Consider the following 9,559-nt stretch of genomic DNA (forward strand, 5'->3'; position numbering starts at 1 on the left):
GTACTGTGTGGCTGGCCCTGGTCTCAGTGCTTGATATCTATCTATTCTTTTAAGGATGCGGTTTTAATGGCCAGGCCTAGGGTGGACATAGAAAAACTGTATGATGGCTAATGTGAGGTGCGTTGGAACAGGTGACCAGGAGTTAGCTGCAGGTAGGGGGACAGCCCTCCCTGGGCACCCTCTGAAGAGGGTGGTTCTGTTCACGCCAGGTGAGGACTGGAAGGCTCAGAATAAGGTGGTCCTGAATTCCTTGCGGGGACTGTCTGGGAAAATGTCCCCTGGGCCAACAAGGGTTCCAGAACTTCAGAGGCTCAATTGATTGGGATGCTGAGAAATCAGGCCCCACGAGGCCCCCAGCTATATCCTCTCTCCTGCTGTCTAAAGGGCTCTGGAGGCCGGAGTCCCGACTAGTCCTGCCACTAGCCTGCCTTGAGACATTGGGGACATCACTTCCTCTCTCCAGGCCTCTGTTTTCCCTTCTCAACATGAGTGGGGCAGCTTTGAGGATCTCTAAGGGCCCCCAGACTCTGGTATTTCTGAGTCTCTCCTCCTCGTCCCAAGCCAGGCCTGGGGCTTCCTGAGCTGAGAATTGAGTGTTCCTCCTGCCAAGAACTCAGGCCCTCTGAGTCCTCAGCCGTCTGTCCAGGCTGCCCAAAGGCCATCTCAGGCCTCCGGGCTTATTTCTGGGAGGCTCTGAACTTTAGTCTCAGCCCCTTCCTGCTGGAGCTCTCCTGTCTCCTTGCAAATACGAGGGCCAATAGCAGCTCAGAGTTTGGAACGGGGCTGACCTTGAAATAATGCAGAACCTGGAGGTCTACAAGGTTCCATGGCTCTCGGAGGAGGTGGCCTGCAGGGGCCTAGCCCTGTGGCCAAGCAGAGCCTGAACATCCCTGCCCTGAGATTGCCTTGGTGGTCCCAGGGGAGGAGGAAGGAAGGGGGCAAGGAACACCTAGTCCATTGAATTCACCCCCACTTCTAGTCTACCTCTGGAGGATGAGGGAGATCCCCCCAGAGCCAAAGCTCAGCAGTGCAGCACACTCCCCTCTCTGTCTTTTGCATCCCTTTCCTCCCCAGGGAGAAGACTTTGGCCTTTGTCTAATGGGTCCTCAGCTCCCCAGTGACCCATTCCCGAGGTGAACAGTCGCAGGAATACAGCTTGTTAGAATCCATTTTTTTTTAAAGATTTTTTTTTTTCCTTTTTCTCCCAAAGCCCACTGGTACATAGTTGTGTATTTTTAGTTGTGGGTCCTTCTAGTTGTGGCATGTGGGATGTTGCCTCAGCATGGCTTGATGAGCAGTGCCATGTCTGTACCCAGGATTCAAACTGTCAAAACCCTGGGCCGCCGAAGCAGAGTGCATGAACTTAACCACTCAGCCACAGGACCAGCCCCTAGAATCCATTTGGACCCAGCTCAAGACATAATTCAAGAGTGTCCTGGGGCTGGCCCGGTGGCAGAGTGGTTAAGTTCATGCCCTCTGCTTCAGCGGCCCAGGTTCATAGGTTCAGATCCCAGGCGCGGACCCACACACCACTTGTCAAGCCATGCCGTGGCAGCATCCCACATAAAACAGAGAAAGATGGGCACAGATGTTGGCTCAGTGACAATCTTCCTCACAAAAAAGAGCATCCTGATTCCCAAACCCTCTCTCTGGCTACTAAAGCCTTTGTATTCCTGCTCGAGGTGCATATTTGCATAGGAGCTATCTCTAACTCTCCTGGAGATGCCCACCTCCAAAATGGTCCAATTTCCCCTAATCAGAGTGTAAGACCCGTGCCTAGGACACTACTCTTGAGGTGTCCAGTATCCAGGCCAGGTCTGGCTCACAAAAGGGGCTCAATTGTTACATTGAGGCTGATTCCGGGGCCTTGTGCCCAATAAGTGCTCAGTAATGGTTATTACTATTACCTTAATAATTACTATTACCTTAAGAATAATTACAATATCTCACATGCAACACGTGTTCAATAACTATTAATATTAATGATGACAGCCAATATTTATTAAGCTCTTAACTGTATGCCAGACATGGTTTTAAGCACTTTGTATGTATTAACTTACGTCGTCCTTGCAGCAATCCTTTAAGAAAGGTACTATTGTCCCTATTGTACAGATAAGGAAACTGAGGCACAGAGAGGTCAGGTATAAATGATTATGTTAAAGATGGTTACAGTGCCTAGAATACAGCAGCTCTTCAAAGAAGGGTTGGCGTCATTACAGAGTACATATGTTATATATATGTAGTACATTATATATATATAATATACTTATATAGAGAGCACATTATAGACTACTATATGCAGAGTAGGTGCTCACTAATAATAATTACCTTCATGATTACGACATCTTGCAAGTAACAGGAGCCCTGCAAATGCACACAGTGGGTGCTCAATGAGTGGTAGATGTCACTACAGAGCCCAGTACACAGTAGGTGCTCAAATGAAGTTTGACCATTGGTTAGAGACTGGATTGTACCCTAAAGGGGCAGAATCTCTGTTCTTGGCCCAATTGCTCCTCAGGATAGATACTCAGTGCTCGTGAATCCCTCCTGCCAGTCCCTCAGCCCAAGTCCTCTTAGTCAGAGGAGGTGCTCTGCTCCATGTGGCCATGTGGAAGCCACAGGAAGTCCCCCACGTCCACCGTTCAAGCCTTGCATGTGCAGGGTCCGTGTAAACAGGAAGCAGCATCCTGGCTGCAGAACAATGCCACGGCCTGCTGTGCTGTCTGTCTGTGCACAGAAGCGGCCTGGATGTCCCCACAGCTGGGGGTGGCCGGGGAAAGTCCTTCACACCTGCAGAAGTAGGTCACCACTTATTCCGCGCTCGTACGGTGTGCCAGGCACACTGCCAGGGCCTAAAACGTGGGCTCTCAGCCCTCTGCTCCCTGCCAGGCTTAGTGCCCTATTTTGCAGAGGGGGAAACTGAGGCTCAGAGAGAGAAAGTGAGATGCCGAAGCTCCTGCATCTGATGAGGAGCAGAGCTGAGATCCAACCCAGGGCTCTGACCTTCAGCCGATGCCCTTTCCATCCACAGCACAGTTTCTTTCTTAGTATTTATTGAATGGATTCCAGGAGAAAGAGGGATAAATCTTGGCCTCCAAAATATGCAGTAACTTAGACAAAGCAAAGATAGTGTTTAATTCCAGAGATTTGGGCTGCCTTCAACAGCAGGGTCCTGAGCCGGGCAATGTTAACCTGGAATATGCTCTCTCCGGGAAACAGTAAACAAAGGGAGAGTTTCCTCAAAGGTCATCTGTGGTCTCAGTTGCCCGCTCCACAGGTCCCTGCATCATTTGGTAACATTGGGTATAAGTACATGATATTAGTGTGATTTTTGTATGTTTAAAAATCCTGATATGGCCCTTTTCAAATGGATAATTTGATATCACTATTGTATGATTCTAGAAAATAGACACAGCTTTCTGTATGACCAAGGTACGCGGTCAAGACACGCTCACCGTCTTCTGGCCCCTCCCTCCACCCCTCAGCCCTTCTCATCTCTAAACCTCACCGTCTAAGCCTTAGCCTACCCCACCCCTCGCTCTATCCCAAAGGCCCACTTTATCTCTTACTGTCCTTTCTTCCATATGGCCGGTCCTGCTTGCTCTACATAGCAGACACAAAGCTAGGAGCGGGGGACACCCCCACAATGGCATCCACATTGCCCTCCTTTAAGTTGAAATCTCAGGAGGGGCAAAGAGCCTCAAACGTGCTGTGCCGGAGTTGGTACACCATTTTTGGCAAACTCTTTTAACAGCCTCCTGGGCCCCTCCCAACAGGGCAGGAATTTCTCATGAACAATTGAACAAAGCCGGGAACTCGGAGGGAGAAGGCACAGGACATTCCAAAAGGATTTCTCTCAAGCTCCAAAAGACAACATGTGGGAACACTGCAGAAGGCTCAGAGCCTAGCGAAGAAAGGCATGAAAGCGACGGAAAATCTGGCCAGGAGGAAGGGCAGTACAGGCTGGAGGAAGGAACAAGGGGCCGGGGGTCAGGAGGCCCGGAGGGGAGGCCCGGCTCTGCCACTCATGACCCTGCGGACGCCGTTTCACCTCTCTGGCCTCAGATTTGTGGGTCTTAAAAACTGAGGGAACTGGAAAAATAAACACACAGACGCACATTATCCATTCACAGCAATGCTTTCTTGATAACAAAGACCTGGAAATAGCCCAAATACCCAACAGCAGGATAGGGTTAATGAGTGATGGTGTGTTGCTGAGACACAATACCAAATAATTATTAGAAATATGACGTGCAAAGTCAATACGAGTGCTATCAAGGTTGCTGGCCCACAAATTGCTAACGGTTACCATCTGCAATAAAGAGCTTGTACAGGAATGTAAATCTGTATGCTGCTTCCAAAACGGATTAAGTATTTCAAGAAGAAAAGTGTCCGCTGAGCTAAAGACAGGACTTAGTGACAGTAGATTTATACCCTGAGCAAGCTTCTTATCTTGTCTCAGACTGGAAATAAGTAGTTCAGGGACTCGCACTGGTCCACAGAACCATTTTTAAGCAGCCATGGTCTTTACTGACACTTGGAACTGTGTTTATGAAAAAAATGTTAAGCGAGAAAAGCAAGACATGAAATCGGACGCATATACTGATCACGTGAGGTAAAAGGCACGTGGGTACAGTGACACAGGAAGACCCAATTACGGGCCCTGCAGAGAAGTCTCCTATAGCAGAAGCAGGGGTGCGTGGGCAGGAATGTGAGGGGGTGTGTGGAGGCCATAAGAATTCCAGCTGGGCTGGAGGGGAGTGGTGGGGGTGGGGGAGCGTGAGTGACAAATTCGAATTATAGAGACCATTTATGGTCAGCTCAGGAGCCAGGCTCTGGGGCCGTATCTGCAAAGAGTGTTATGAGAAACACCAGCCTTGTGAGATTTATAAAGGGTTTTTCCATAAAAACCAGTGGGTTCCATTCCCAAATATCTTGAAGAATGCTGGAATAAACAGAGTTGGACAGGCGACTTTACTGGAGGCCTGTGTTTTTGTCCTTCAGGATGGCCAAAGTGTGGGGAAGAGCACGGAGTTCCCAAACTTCTTGACCAGGGAACCCCTTTCCCAAGGAGCATCTTAGAGTGTGGGTGATCCATGAGGCACAGCTTGGAAACCCTGCTCTGGGCCTGAGACCCAAGGTGGAAGCTCAGCAAGAAAGTGATGGACAATGATGAGGGGTTGTGGGGAGACATCAGGAGAGGCAGAGGGGCCAAATCCCAGGCCGTTTTCAGAAGACGCACACTTCTGCCTGGACAGAGTTGAGAACAACCCAGCAGGAGGCAGAACTGGATATGGTTGAGAACGTGGGTCCTAGAGTCAGACAGACACGGACGTGAACCCTGGCTCCATCACGTACGCGGTGTACCATCCAGACAAGCCACTTCATCCCCTGGGCCTCAGTTCTCTTGTCTGAAAAGGGTGGTGAAAAAAACACACTCACTTGCCTCCTACCTAAGACTGTGGTAGTGATCAAACGAGAGTCGATGTCAATCAAACTGTGAGGGGAGCTCCTCTCCGCCCCGAGTGCAAACCAGGAGGGGGATGTTTACGCTTTATGCCACGCTTGGACCAATTTATTCTTTCATTCAAGTAAAATTGTTCAACGGCCAGCTCTGCTGGGCACTGGGCTCTTGACAGGGGATGTAGTTGGGAACAAGACAGTTGCCCTCGCTGCCTTCATTGTGCCTCATAATATTAAATGATCTTCCAAATTAATGCAATTGTCAAAAACGTTAAGAGGGAGAAGCATGGGGGAGAGAGGTCGTGGGAAAGTATAGTGAGGGACCCGATCTGGCCTGAAAGGTCAAGGGGCTTCGACGGTAACATGATGTTTGAGCTGAATCCTAGAAGAGAGTAGGGTAAGGGTGGATAAGTGTTGGCTGGGAAAAGCACTCGAGGAGAAGGAATAGCGTGTGCGAAGACCATGTTGGGGAGGGAGGTGGCTGCAGAAATGGGCAGGAGTGCATCTCCCAGGCCTCGCAGGGTCCCCTCGCTCTCCATGAGAACTTTCACGGCCTGCTTAGAACCGTGGCCCCCTCCTCTTCCTCCTCTTCTCAACATCATCTCCTTGTTCCCTCTCCTCCAGCCCCACTCCCTTTCATAACAATTTTCCTGCCTCACCCAAGGACATATCCTTACACATATGTAAGGATAAAGCTGCCAGCATCTGCTTTCTCACACAGCCAGGGGAACCCTTGCATGTAATAAGCGATTACTTTCATTATTGACTGAATGCAGGGCCACAGCTAGCCCATACAGCGCCTTTGCTCATACAGCAAAAGGTACCCACTCTCAGCAAATATAACACGCTCTTGGCTGCATATCCTTGTTCAGTGAACAGCCTGCCCAACCATCCACTGCAGCCCTGAGTGAATGAATGAAAAAGGAATGTGAGATGAGTGAGAAGTTCCGAGGCAAAGAAAAGATTTGGAATGGGAGTGGAAGACAGGAAAAGCTGAGTCCTGCCAATTTTGGAGCAGCAGACAGGTGACCCACAAACTCCGGCTACTTTCAGAAGCCCCCCAACTCCTGTTTCTCAGAAGCCAGATTGTTTGGCTGTTCTTGCCTATCCAAACCCTTGTGCACCCCCTTATCTAAGGAACCTTGTGCAAGACTCGAGTTGTTTCTCTCCCAAAGAGTGTGACGAGCACCCTGGGCTATGAGTGCATACAGTACGATTATGGCGCCTCCTGAGCTCAGCAAAGCCCAGAAGGCCTTGCCTCTGCTCCTCTTCTAAGCCATATGAGGAGATAGCCAGGCCCTAGACAAAGCAACTTGAGAACATTTGCTAAAGATATCAAGGACTGCAAAATAAAACAGAGCCGGCCGAATCCCTTAGTGGGAAGGAGAGGATGCAGAATAAATAGGTGGATGAGCAATCATCAGGGTGGGTGGAGTTACTCTGGAACACTTTCTAGACAGGCCGTATTTTCCTGCTCTCCGCGTCCGTCCCGCTCCTTCCAGTCTCCAGCCAGCTTTACCATCGTTTTCCCAGCCTCTTTTAGGAAGCCAGACTTATAGCTCGGGTTTAGTCTTGACCAAACATCTACAAAGGGTTGCTTGTTCCCCTTTTCCCTTTGCTCATGAGCAAATCATCCAAGAAGCCAAAGCTCCGGGGCTTGCAGGGCCGGAGGTGGGGAACAGACACGGAGGCCGCTCACGGAGGCTGACCCTCCAAGGACTGGTGAGGCCTTGGAAAAATCTTGCCACCAGGCTGGCCACCTGCCAACTCTGAAGTCAGCAGCGTGTTCTAGCCTCCCGCATCTGACAGGGAGTCCCTAAGTGCAAGGCTGTGCGCCCCCATCAGACTGGAGATCTGTGGGTCGGTGGCTGGATCCGGCCACGAGGCCAGAGCAACACATTGGGCGCAGAGGCTGCTCCTCCGTCAGACTGGAGCCCCCTGAGGCCAAGGTTATGTCTCTCTCTTCAGACTGGGAGCTCACCCAGAAACAGTAATGAGAGAAATGGCTACCGCTTAGCTAGGGCTTACTATGTGCCTGAAAGTGCTCCTCTTGAAAAACAAATATGCTAATTCATCTTAATCCCCATAACAACCCTGTGAGGGAGGTCTTAGCATTATTCCCCATTTCTAGAGGACGAGAGACATCGAGAGGTTGAATGATTTGCTCAAGATCACACAGCGAGGTGGACCCAGAATTCTCCATCAGACTGAAGACAACATGAGGACAGGGACTCCATCTATCGTCCCTCTCTCCTCCATCAGATTGGGGCTTCACCCGGGGCCAAGATCCAGTGTCCCTCCCTGACTGGAGCAGAAACAGACCTTATTCAGTGCTGTGCCTGGCATCTGGGTTGGGGCCAGGAAGTTGAGGGAACCACCATGATGTAGTTTCTGCCCATTCCAGCTCTGAGCTGGTCCCCCCGAAATATGCCCCACAGGGCGGAGAAGAACCCAGTCTTTTGGAGACGGGGCATCTATCTGGGATGTGAGTCAGGATGCCAGTGTTATCTCAATCTCCCTGGATGTAAGCCCCCCCCGGGGGAACCCGCAGGCTCCTATCACAGGGAACACGCCTTCCGGAGCCAAGCCCGGTGCCACCCATAGCTGGGCATTTCCTTCTGTCCACAGCTCACCTCACTCCTGGCTGCAAACCGAGCCATGAGTCTCTGGAACCTAGCAACTCAGGAACGAAACAATGGAAACTTCAGCTTTTATTCTCCTCCCTCTATCATTACTCAGAAGGTTTTCCTCTGAGTTACACACACACACACACACACACAGAGCGGTCTTCTCTCCACCCATCAGCCTCAGCTGCCCTGGAAATTTTCAGGCAGAAAGGAGAGGGTGTAGGCAGCGGAGAGGGCTGGCAGCATGGCCGGTGTGCTGTCCGTGGGCCTGTGTCAGACGTGGGTCATCTGGGATGTGATTTACCGCCCAAGCGTCTGTGATGGGGGCTCTGGTGGAGTCCGTGTCTGGGCCTGAGTGTGAAAGCTGGTGTGCTTCTGACACTGAGGCTGTGATTTACGTAAATCAAAGTTGTCTGTGAGTGATTTCTGCGGCAAATGGTGCGTGTCGGGGGCAATTCTGTTCACGATTGAGTGCCTGTTGTCAGGTACTGCTGTTAGCGTGTGCGAAAATGTAAAAAATACAGGCGATTGAGGTCGGCCCCATGGCCGAGTGGTTAAGTTCCCGCGCTCCGCTGCCTCGGCCCAAGGTTTCGCCGGTTCGGATCTTGGGCGCGGACATGGTACCGCTCATCAGGCCACATTGAGGCAGCATCCCACATGCCATAACTAGAAGGACCCACAACTAAGATATACAACTGTGTACTGGGGGCGATTTGGGGAGATAAAGCAGAAAAAAAAAAGCAAAGATTGGCAACAGTTGTTAGCTCAGGTGCCGATCTTCAAAAAAAAAAAAATACAGGCGATTGTGCGAGAGAAATTATGTTGGCCTGAGCGTGAACAGTGAGCGCCTGTCAGGCATCTGTGCGTGAAACATGTCCTTACGCTCCATGTCTTGGGATTCACATATGTGCATTTGTGTAAAAACGTGAATAGGAACGTGAGCGGCTGTGTGTGCATGTGTGTGAGCCGTGTCCCCTATGTCACCTGCAGAGGTGAAAGTTTTGAAGAGACAAAGTGAGTCCGTGCAGACTGTTCGTATACGAAAGGCGGGTGCAAGAGTGTGAACGTGTGCCTGGTGTTCACGGGCGGCGCGTGAGTGTTAGTGCGTGAGAGCTGTGAGTGTGGGAGTGTTCCTGCGAGCCCAAGCGGGCGTGAGCGCGCTCAGGTGCGCCTGTGAAAGGTGCGTGTGTGAGCGCGGGGCGCTCCGAAGGGTCCCGTGGGAGAAGGCACGTACGTGGGCTGTGAACTGGAGTGAGAGCGGCCCCAGGGGTCTGGGGGCCGCGGGGGCGGCGTGCGCACAGGGCCCCGGTCCCGGCCCGCGCGCGCCCCAGGCTGCATCTGGCGGGGAGCCGGCCGGCCCGCGGCCGCCGCAGGGGCTGGGGGCCCAGACAAAGGCCCGGCCCGCGGCGCGGCTGGCTCGGGGACTCGAGCCCCGGCCGGGGGCGGGGCCTTGGCCGGGGGCGGGCCGG

This window comes from Equus quagga, chromosome 5 (genome assembly GCF_021613505.1).
Source record: "Equus quagga isolate Etosha38 chromosome 5, UCLA_HA_Equagga_1.0, whole genome shotgun sequence".
Taxonomy (NCBI): Eukaryota; Metazoa; Chordata; class Mammalia; order Perissodactyla; family Equidae; genus Equus; species Equus quagga.